The following is a 12,262-nucleotide window of genomic DNA, read 5'->3' on the forward strand; positions in this document are numbered from 1 at the left end:
TTAGGGTAAGGACGTCCCAAGGATAGCGCAGACCGGTAATTAACTCATAGATGATGGCACATTATCATTACTAGGTGGCAGTAGTAAGTCACAGTGCAGTGGCAGTGCTCCACAGATAAATTACAAAGGTATGGCCTCGTTCAGTATACAGGGGAGAGGCAATACAATTTTGCACAAAAAGTAACCATCACTTTAGATGCTATTACTCTTACTTATCGTACAATTTTGTAATTAATAATACAATCACAAAGGTCGTGATTCAAAATGAATCAAAATTACAATTCAACCAAGACTGTAGACAGCTTTGGAACTTCTGTACAAGTACAAAAGCCAATGCAGGCTGTAGGGACACTTGTTTTTGGCACTTGCAAGCCTAGATATATCAACTTGTGCTTGTCCCTCCAATGAATTCGTATCCACGACCGGTCTCATTTCTCCCGACATGGGCTTGGCCCGTGATGGATGTGACATTAACGGGAGACGAAGCTAGGGAGATGCGACGCCCCAGTCCAATAGTGGCATTTGTCACTGGCCTCCTCCCTGGCTATGCAGATTGGGCCAGCGACAGCGTTGTGGCCACTGACTAAGATTAATGACGACGGTGGCCCCGTCTTTGTTTCTCTGTGTGGCTGTCCTGTGCCAAACACAGTCTCCAAACATGACCCGTCTCACATTAACCCTCACAAATCTGTTCACAATATGCACAATGACAAGTAAATATTGGACACTGAGGCATCACATGGCTTGTATTGTGGTTTAGTTCAATGCCGAGGGATAAAAATACAAAAATGTAGGCTATAATTCTATAACATTTAATGGAAGAAAATATAAATATATAGTGGTGTGGAAGCGATGCTATATTGCTGCTCTAAAGGCTACCTATATTGATTATGTGAGGTATGCAATGAGTAAAGCAAATGAAAAATATGTTTTAAAAACATGTATTATTTTTTTCCCCGCACAAACCTTCATTAAACCACGTTCACTACACCAAGGCCAACTGTGATCCGTATACCAAGCTGTGTTCATCTCTCTCTCTCTCTCTCTCTCTCTGTCTCTGTGTCTGTGTCTGTGTCTGTGTCTGTGTGTGGAAAGCTTAGAATTTTAGGATCACCCTGTTTCTATCCCAGCAGTTTGCAATGAAGAAATGAAATAACCTTAAGCTTTATGCACTGCTGCACAGAAAATGGTTTCTCTCTGACAGATGAGGTGGCTGTGGCTGGAGCAGGCTCAGATGGATGTGTGGGGGGGGGGGGGGGGGGGGGGGGATTGGGCTGCTTGTATCAGGCTGCTGGGAAGCAGCACATTCCCCCAGTCATCCATCATCCGGCTGACACATCCACTTATATCTGCACCGCACACACATACAGATGTAATACTCTGTTTGATCATGGATCTCCCTATTGTTATACAATGCACGCTCAGTGGAAGGACGAGAGTATGTGTTTGAAAATGTCCCCATTCCAATGTGTGTTGATGTGTGTGTGTGATTGTGTGTTTGTGTGTGTGTGATTGTGTGTTTGTGTGTGTGTGCGTGCGTGCGTGCATGCAACCTCTCACCATTACAATAAAAGGGGAGGTTAGAAAAGGTTTGCGTAGTCATGGTAGCATAATCTATTCTTATTTACAATAAAAGTGACCCCAAAATGTCAATTTATTTCTATTAGGCATAAAATAATCTGAAACACAACCAAAACAAACAGCAAATGCATCCAACAAGTGAGTCACAAGCTTGATGTAATCATTGTGTGCTAGGAATACGGGACCAAATACTAAACTTTTGATACACAATACTTTAATACACAAATAAGTGTCCAAATACATTTGGTCCCCCTAAAATGGTGGGACTATTTACAAAAATTGCTGGAATTTCTAAACAGTTCACCCGATATGAATGAAAATAACCTCAAATTAAAACTTACAGTTTACACTTTAACCTCATAGTCATTGTATCGTTTCAAATCCAAAGTGGTGGAGTACAGAGCCAAAACAACAAAAAGTATGTGTCACTGTCCCAATACTTTTGGAGCTCACTGTATATCCCAGTGACACTTATTATCCCAAGTTACAACAACACTGACTGGTTTAGTGTCAGAGCACAGAGCTCATTACCATCTATGCATATTGGCAAGTCTCTCATGCATTGAGCCAGTACATCCCAGATGTTGTGGAGTCATCTGTCCTCCATGCCTCCCCATGCCCCCATGCTGTTCCTCCCTGCAGTGAGGGGAAATCAACCTCCGCACTGCTGTCACTCCCCTGCCATGTCCAGCCTGCTCTTGACCCTCCTAGGGGGGGTGCAGGTCTGGCCAGGACCTGCTGGAGCATGACAGGGGAAGCTGGCCAGGGGATGGTGGTCTATTTGGGGGCTCGGATAGAATGTTTGACCCCACTGTAATAGGTGGATAGATCGATAACCCTAAACCAAACCCCAGATTTGATTTGGCTGTGGCTGACTGTCTCCAAGATGACAGTGTCTCCAGTGTGTTTGGATAAGGGTAAACAGTGGAGCCTGGCTGCCGTGGTGGTAGTGGCCCAGGGGAAGGGGCCTAATGTGGCCGGGGTGGTGATGCAGAGAGCTGACTCCGGATCCCTGGGGGATATGAATGTTGATTAAACATGTGCTCAGCCTTGGATATTGAGTAATTGGACGTGGAGCAAATGTCAAGCGTTTTTTAATTTTGGCGTTATGCAGCTCCGGGTTTATGGGCTGTGATCAGGGAGTGGAGGGAGTGGAGAGAGCGAGGGCTAAGGGGCTGATGAGGCGTGACCTCACGGCAGGGTGTTGAGGAGGAGTTGTTGCACGCCACGCAGATACAGACACACCCCAGATCTTAGAGCAGGTCAAGGGGTCTGGCATAGTAGTTGCAGATATACACTTACCGATCAGTTTATTAGTATCTGGTTGGACCCCCCTTTGCCTACAGAACATCCTGAATTCTTTGGATCATTGTACAAGGTTTCGGAAACTTTCCACAGGGATGTTGGTCCATGATGGCATCACGAAGTTGCTGCAGATTGTACGGCGGTACATTCATGCTGCGAACAGCCCGTTCCATATCATCCTAAATATGCTCTATTGGGTTAAGGTCTGGGGACTGCGCAGGCCACTCAAGTAAACTGAACTTGCTTTCAGGTTCCAGGCAATGTTTTTCCACTCCTCAATTATCCAGTGTTGGTGATCACGTGCCCACTGGAGCCGCTTCTTCTTGTTTTTAGCTGATAAGAGTGGAACGCGGTGTGCTTGTCTGCTGCAATAGTCCATCCGTGACAAGGATCGACGAGTTCTGCATTCCTAGATGTTGTTCTGCACATCACTGTTGTAATGTTCCATTATTTGCCTGTTTGTGGCCCGTCTGTTAGCTTGCACGATTCTTGCCATTCTCCTTCAACCTCTCATCAACGAGCTGTTTTCACCCACAGGACTGCCGCTGACTGGATGTTTTTTGTTTGTCGCACCATTTTCGGTAAACCCTAGAGACGGTCGTGGGTAAAATCCCAGGAGGACGGACATTTCTGAGATACTGGATCTGGCGCGCCTGGCACCGGTGATCATACAACGCTCAAAGTCACTTAGGTCACTCGTTATGCCGATTCTAACGTTCAATCGAACAGTAACTGAATGCCTCGATGCCTGTCTGCCTCCTTTATATAGCAAGCCAAGGCCATGTGACTCACAGTCTGTAGGAGCGAACCGTTTTCGTGAATGGGGTGGTGTACCTAATAAACTGGGTGTGTATATGTACCCAATTGTGTCAACCTGAACTGTGGTAGCTCGGATTTTGTTTTCACATTCTCTTTTACAGCATGGTTCCAGCAACTACGGTGGTTGCATAACCAGACTGGCGCAGTACAGCTCGGCTCGGCTCAGCTCAGCAGTGTGAAAAGGTTATTACAGTATACATGTATATAATACATGGAGAATGTATAGTCACAAGTCACATATAAGGTCCTCACTTCAACATCTACTGCCAACACCACAGCCCCTGCCCCTGCTCTTCTCTCTGCACCTTGAGAGAGAAGTTCTCCTGGTTTCTCCATCTTGTCTCTATGCAGTGTGCTCTAAGTGTGAACCCTGGTCTTCCTTTATTCTCCCTAGTCCAATCTAATGAGCATCCTCTCAGTCCCTGGATGCAGCGGGCTGTGTCTCTCTCTCTCTCTCTCTCTCTCTCTCTCTCTCTCTCTCTCTCCTCTCTCTCTCTCTCTCTCTCTCTCTCTCTCTCTCTCTCTCTCTCTCTCTCTCTCTCTCTCTCTCTCTCTCTCTCTCTCTCTCTCTCTCTCTCTCTCTCTCTCTCTCTCTTTGTGCTGTCTGGACAGGTGTCTAACTGAATGATGAATGTCCCTGCTTCTCCCCATATAATTGGCTACTGGCTGTTTGGCCCGAGCCTGGCTCGATGTCTGCCGGGGCGGCCACCTCCATCTGTCAATCACCAACCTGCTGCAGCCTGGCTGGACCTCTGATAGTTATGCTAATAACCACCCCAACAAGCAGATTGGTTGGAACCTGCGCCGGACCAAGCAACCAAGCTAATCCATTACAGCTCTGACAGTAATAATCTCCCCCCAAACACAGGGTCCTGTGTGCTTAACGTTATTTGACCGTTCCTGTCACGTCAGTGCTGTTGTGCGAACCGGGGCAGATGATGGATGACCCGGACCAGAGCCCCCTCCCATTCATCACCTGCTGTCTGACGTTGTATTTGGGGCTCATCCCGTTTCGGTGATTTTATGTTACGCTGTGATTTTTAGATGATTTTTAATTAAGAAGTGTCCACCCACTATCAAATTTACTGGGAGGGTTGTGTGTTTGTGAGTACACATGTGTGCGTATGCGTGTATATGTACGTAAATATCAGATCAGTGGAGGCTGGTGGGAGGAGCTAAAGGAGCATATGCTCATTGTAATGACTGGAATGGAATTAATGGAACGGTATCAAACACATCAAACATATGGAAACCACATGTTTGTCTCCGTTCCATTTATTCCATTCCAGCCATTACAATGAGCCCGTCCTCCTACAGCTCCTCCCACCAGCCTCCACTGGTACGTATGTACATGTGCTTGCATATGTGTGCGTATTTCACCTGCATTTAATCTTACCTCACATGTAAAACAGTATCATATAACAACAGGACATTGGTGTGATAAGTTATCAATGGTTTGGATTGAGCGTCCTCGCCTTCCAGACAAGCAGTAACAGCGTGTGTATCGGCGGACATGTTTATTTTAGAGAGTAATTGCACCAGGCTCACTGTGATAGATGTGATCAGAATGAAACAGACTCGCCTGACAAGGGCAAATCAACGTCTCCTGCACTGTGGAGCACACCAATTAACTCCAATGGTTTTATTTTCTTTTATAAATTGGGTGGTTCGAGCCCTGAATGCTGATTGGCTGACAGCCGTGGTATATCAGACCGTATACCACGGGTATGACAAAACATGTATTTTTACTGCTCTAATTATGTTGATAACCAGTTTATAATAGCAATAAGGCACCTCTGAGGTTAGTGGTATATGGCTAATATAACACGGCTAAGGGCTGTATCCAGGCACTTTGCTTTGCGTCATGCGTAAGAACAGCCCTTAGCTGTGATATATTGGCCATATACCACACCCCCTAGTGCCTTACTGCCTTACAGGCAGTTAGGAAAGCTAAGGCTAGCTTTTTCAAGCAGAAATTTGCATCCTGTAGCACAAACTCAAAAAAGTTCTGGGACACTGTAAAGTCCATGGAGAATAAGAGCACCTCCTCCCAGCTGCCCACTGCACTGAGGCTAGGAAACACTGTCACCACCGATAAATCCATTATAATTGAGAATTTCAATAAGCATTTTTCTACGGCTGGCCATGCTTTCCACCTGGCTACCCCTACCCCGGTCAACAGCTCTGCACTCCCCACAGCAACTGGCCCAAGCCTCCCCCATTTCTTCTTCACCCAAATCCAGATAGCTGATGTTCTGAAAGAACTGCAAAACCTGGACCCCTACAAATCAGCCGGGGTAGACAATCTGGACCCTCTCTTTCTAAAATTAGCTGCCGAAATTGTTGCAACCCCTATTACTAGCCTGTTCAACCTCTCTTTCGTATCGTCTGAGATTCCCAAAGATTGGAAAGCTGCCGTGGTCATCCCCCTCTTCAAAGGGGGAGACACTAGACCCAAATTACTACAGACCTATATCTATCCTACCCTGCCTTTCTAAGGTCTTCGAAAGTCAAGTCAACAAACAGATTACCGACCATTTCGAATCCCACCGTACCTTCTCAGCTATGCAATCTAGTTTCAGAGCTGGTCATGGGTGCACCTCAGCCACGTTTAAGGTCCTAAACGATATCTTAACCGCCATCGATAAGAGACATTACTGTGCAGCCGTATTCATCGACCTGGCCAAGGCTTTCGACTCTGTCAATCACCACATTCTTATTGGCAGCCTCAACAGCCTTGGTTTCTCAAATGATTGCCTCGCCTGGTTCACCAACTACTTCTCTGATAGAGTTCAGTGTGTCAAATCGGAGGGCCTGTTGTCCGGACCTCTTGCAGTCTCTATGGGGGTACCACAGGGTTCAATTCTCAGGCCGACTCTTTTCTCTGTATACATCAATGATGTCACTCTTGCTGCTGGTGATTCTCTGATCCACCTCAGACGACACCATTCTGTATACTTCTGGCCCTTCTTTGGACACTGTGTTAACTAAACTCCAGATGAGCTTCAATGCCATACAACTCTCCTTCCGTGGCCTCCAACTGCTCTTAAATGCAAGTAAAACTAAATGCATGCTCTTCAACCGATCACTGCCAATCACTACTCTGGATGGTTCTGACTTAGAATATGTGGACAACTACAAATACCTAGGTGTCTGGCTAGACTGTAAACTCTCCTTCCAGACTCACATTAAGCATATCCAATCCAAAATTAAATCTAGAATCGGCTTCCTATTTCGCAACAAAGCATCCTTCACTCATGCTGCCAAACATACCCTCGTAAAACTGACCATCCTACCGATCCTCGACTTCGGCGATGTCAGCTATAAAATAGCCTCCAACACTCTACTCAACAAATTGGATGCAGTCTATCACAGTGTCATCCGTTTTGTCACCAAAGCCCCATATATCACCCACCACTGCGACCTGTACTCTCTCGTTGGCTGGCCATCGCTTCATATTCGTCGCCAAACCCACTGGCTCCAGGTCATCTACAAGTCTCTGCTAGGTAAAGCCCCACCTTATCTCAGCTCACTGGTCACCATAGCAGCACCCACCCGTAGCACGCACTCCAGGAGGTATATCTCACTGGTCACCCCCAAAGCCAATTCCTCCTTTGGCCGCCTCTCCTTCCAGTTCTCTGCTGCCAATGACTGGAACGAACTGCAAAAATCACTGAAGCTGGAGACCCATATCTTCCTCACTAGCGTTAAGCACCAGCTGTCAGAGCAGCTCACAGATCACTGCACCTGTACATAGCCCATCTGTAAACAGCCCATCCAACTACCTCATCCCCATACTGTATTTATTTATCATTCTCCTTTGCACCCCAAGTATCTCTACTTGCACATTCATCTTCTGCACATCTACCATTCCGTTGTCTAATTGCTATATTGTAATTACTTCGCCACCATGGCCTATTCATTGCCTTACCTCCTTTATCTTACCTCATTTGCACTCACTGTATATAGATTTGTATTTTTTCTACTGTATTATTGACTGTATGTTTGTTTATTCCATGTGCAACTCTGTGTTGTTGTTTGTGTCGAACTGCTGTGCTTTATCTTGGCCAGGTCGCAGTTGCAAATGAGAACTTGTTCTCAACTAGCCTACCTGGTTAAATAAAGGTGAAATAAGTATTCTTATTCTTTTTTTGCTTAATTCTCACTCAGCAGCTGTGGACTCTCACTCTGGTCCTTGGATAGAATTCCACTCCTCTGCCTGCCTGTATGAGGGAAATTGTATTATTATTTTAGATCATAAAGAATCTTTGTTGAACGGCTCTGAAAACCCAAGATAAGAAAAAGAAGAACAAAAACGAAGAACAAGAACAAGTAGACTTTCCATGATCTGAAAAGGAAATGGATAATACAATGAATATTCAGTAGTTTAAAAGTCTTGACTTTTAAATGACATCAAATGTTTTTAACATTAACAATCAACATGAAAAGGGCATTGAGGAATTAAGTTTAAACTAAACCGAATCAGAAACATGTCTTTGGAACAAATGCCTGTTTTGTTATGGGGCCCTGTCTGTAAAAATGCCAAAACGACCGTTCTGCATTTCTGTGTTGTCGGCTTCTGCAAAGATTTATGGGATGTGAGTGGTCTGGGCACGTTTGTTCTCTGGGATGACCCTGTCAGATCCCATCGCAGTCGGAGGGCAGAGGCATTTGTCACATGGACACGGCCGTGAGAGATTCTCACCACAGGATTTTATCCTATCCAAAAGAGGAGGGAACCGTGATAGGGCCTAATGTTTTTTGAGCACAGCGTACACCCTTGACTCCTCTCAGAGAGACTCTGTCTTGGAGGTGACTAACCCAGGGGAGAGCTCAAACAAACAGCTGCACAGCACTACTCAGCACAGAAACTGTGGACACCTGTAATTCAAGCTTGAGCGAAAATGGAAGAATTTGCAATATAATTTACCGTGTTAAATGTAGACCTCAAACAGCCCACTCACCAGCATGAGCTTGAGCCAAAATGGAAGAAAATACTGTATAATTTACAACACATATACACAGATTCCTAATGTCAATATCAGACTGAAATGGCTGTGGCAATGAACTCCTCTTTGGATTAAGTTTCTGTTTATAAATACACTGTGGCTCAGTCCTCCTCTGGAGCCTTGTCCTCTCTCTCAACCCCGACCGTTCCCCCGTAGAGGCCCCACTTTACCTCTGTCTGCCCGCTCCATCCGTCAGGCCCGACCCAGACTTTGTTGTCGTAATGGAGAACCAGATGAGCTCGGCGAAGTTGCTTGGCGCTCACACACACTCCTCTCTCTCAAATCATGCTGTTTGTATGTGGCTGCTATGAAAGTGAACTGTGTTTACGGTAATCAGGGGTGTATTAATTCTGCCGATTCTGTTGAAATACGTTTCTTAAATGCAAACAGGACGAAATGGGGATAAACATACTTGAATTTGTCCAATAGAAACTCTCATTTGCAACTGTTGGACTAATGATTACATCCTAGATCAGTTAGATGCAAGCAAGAGTGTGCAAGGCGGTATTGAATCTATCACTGTCTGTCACCTTAATTACTCCAATTTTTTCTCTCGACCTGAGCACTAGGCTAGGTTATAGTAACCTCATGACGGTTATCAGCGATGTAAAGGTGCAAACATTGACTGTAGCTGTGTTCCGTGTTGTGTTCTGCACTTAAAAGACTCTGCGGGGAAACATGTGCGCTTAAAAGGTACATTAAGGTGAAAAAATGGAGACGCGATTAACAATGTCAAAAAATTGACCGCCGATAAACATGTCGCGTTATCGCGTTATTAACACGCTAACTTTGACAGCCCTACCTCTAACGCATGTGCTGGGAACATCTGGACATTTTATCGTCAGGTATTTTATCATCTGATCAGATACATAACTTTTGTAACACTTGTTCGGCAAGGAGATGATAGCTAGAACATAAATGAAATAAATAATGTTCAACTCACGTGAACAGGTCAGTAGAAACCTATGGTGAACTAACATCTGAATGTCTAAATGTGCTTTTTAAAACAACAGTCCTTCCCTGTAGTATTCATTTGTCTTTTCGTCATCATGCCTTAGACAATATGCCTAAACAAATCTCACTTCTATTGCTCTCTGCCTCTCAGTGATTGCCTGATGACTTGACCGCTTGTGACAATTGTAGCCAAACAGAGGGGCCAGCTAATCAAAGTCATGTGCGCTTTCTGAGGTCCTGTTTTGACCTCTGACCTTTAATTTCTCATTAATTTGCACTGACATACAATATCTCATTTGTCAATGATTTTCCCTATTCAGACTGTTCCACATGTGCAATTAATTAGGTTACATGTTGGTTGCTCATTTAAACCTATTTTCAACCTTTTTGAGACTCAGTTATTAGACTACTAATGTATTTTATGTTCTGTTACATTAACACATTATTTAAGTGTTGTTACTACTCAGGATAAACATGAGTTAATATAGTGCAGAGTATGAATTGACTTTTATTAACAAAAGAGATGTAAATGTTTATGAGCTTGTGACTTAATAATGAACATGCAATGAATGATGTGCGAACACCAGAAGTCACGATAGTAAACATTTATGGGTAGGTGTTGTCATTTTACAGGCTCATCATGAGCGACCGAGGACAATAAAATAGGTGGTAAATGTGTCTGAATGAAGAAGGGCTCAGATGTGGAAGCTATAGTGTGAGAGGATGTCACATACACTGGACAACAGTGGAAACAAAGTTGTCAGGTGAATAACCTGGGACGACATCTGTCACTTTGATTCTCAGAGCAGCATCCGGTGTTGCTAGTTCACAGTCCAGCGTGCCTATCTGAATTCTCCTCTCTCTCACCCTAATCCGAGGGAAAACTCTCATGTCCAGAGATCCCAGACGCAGAAGGACAGGGCTTGAGGGAGAGGCTGGACAGGATGAGAGAAATTCTCTAATATAATCTTAAAATGGAGAGGAAGGGTGTCTGACACCTTGGCTTAACCCGCTGATGTCAAGAGACATATACATTACATAGAAACATAAACACATATGATGCCAGAGACATTACACTGTCGTTAGGTAGTAAATCAATGTGTCCTCATCAGAATATTTTACATGAACAATGTACCAATATTACTGTATGCAACACTGTTGTCCTTTTTCTGGATCCAATGGAAAAGTAAACAGCATATACTGAATAGCAAAGTTAACATGATATTCAAGTAACCATGGCGATTAATAGTCAGTCAATTCTTGTGTGCCTTAACCCCAAATAAAATGGCTGTTGAAAGACTACAGTAGTGTTAAAAAGGTCCAAAACCGACCTATACGCTGCCTTTCTTCCTGAAGGGAAGGCGTTTCATTGAAGACATGAGGTCACCATTTGATATAGAATGACGTAATAGTATCTCCCTGCTTAGCGCCATGAGGCATGTCAAGGCTGATACCGAAGAGATGTTTAGAAGACCTGACACATCAAACATCACCACCCGCCCTCCTATAAGAATCCCATCCGAACTGCACTATTTATGCCCTGCTGGCCCCTCTCTCAACTTTGACCCTTGACCTCTGGCATGCATTTGCTGTAAATAAAACTGACGAGAGGACTGCTGCCGCCAAGCTGCCCCACCTGATTTTCCTTATCCCCCAAAGATCTCAAATTTAAACACCAATCGCTCCCAGACAGGGAATTGAACCATGGGCTAAACATCTATTCATGTTGCAGGGAGTCTCAAAGAAACTTTTTGCCGATTCTGAGAGGGGAGATATACACATATGAGATTGTGTTTGACAAGGCAGCTTCAGGGGTTTTGTCATGGCATGTCTGTAGATATTACTCAGATTACTTTACCTGGGATCAGATGGTGGATGAAATCAAGGGGGTGTGGAGTAATTCTATGCTTGTATTAAGAGGAGACCTATTACTGCAGCCCAGTAGTCCATGAAATTATTAGGGGTGAATGTTGTCATTACCGTTCAAATCAACACGTCAGTCAATAAATCCTCAATAAATACTGTCATCTACTGAAATATCTTACCATTCAAATATACCTATTTTTAGTATATTGTCATGTGACAATCTGGGTAGATGACAGTGTTACCAACTTAAAAACAAAACAAAACCTTCAACTTTTTGGTCACAAAAACATTATATAGCCCCTAACCGGAACGTAACCTATAAGCACTGCTTTCTATACCCTACATGTGGCTGCAGTTAACTTGTTGACCCCCTGTTGATAAAGCCACATTTCCCACCAGAGGCTAGATTCTCACAGCATCTTCCAGGCTGTATGACTACCGGTACAGGGCCTGAGCCTGGAGACCTCCCCAGCCTGTTCTGGGTGATGTCAGCCTGTATCTGGGACATGGGTGCCTGGCCTGCTGCCGTGACAGGATGAAGACATGATTGAGAAGATGAGCTGGGTGAGTAGGCTGCGATTTTGTGACCAGAGGGTGAAATAAAACCACCCGCATCACCCTCTGACGATTCCTCCATTCCTTGATTGAAGAGAGAGAGGGGTGAGGGGAGGAGTGAGAGTGTGTGTGTGTGTGTGTACGTGCGCGTGCGCGTGCTCATGTGTGTGTGT

Source organism: Salvelinus alpinus, chromosome 27 (genome assembly GCF_045679555.1).
Source record: "Salvelinus alpinus chromosome 27, SLU_Salpinus.1, whole genome shotgun sequence".
NCBI lineage: Eukaryota > Metazoa > Chordata > Actinopteri > Salmoniformes > Salmonidae > Salvelinus > Salvelinus alpinus.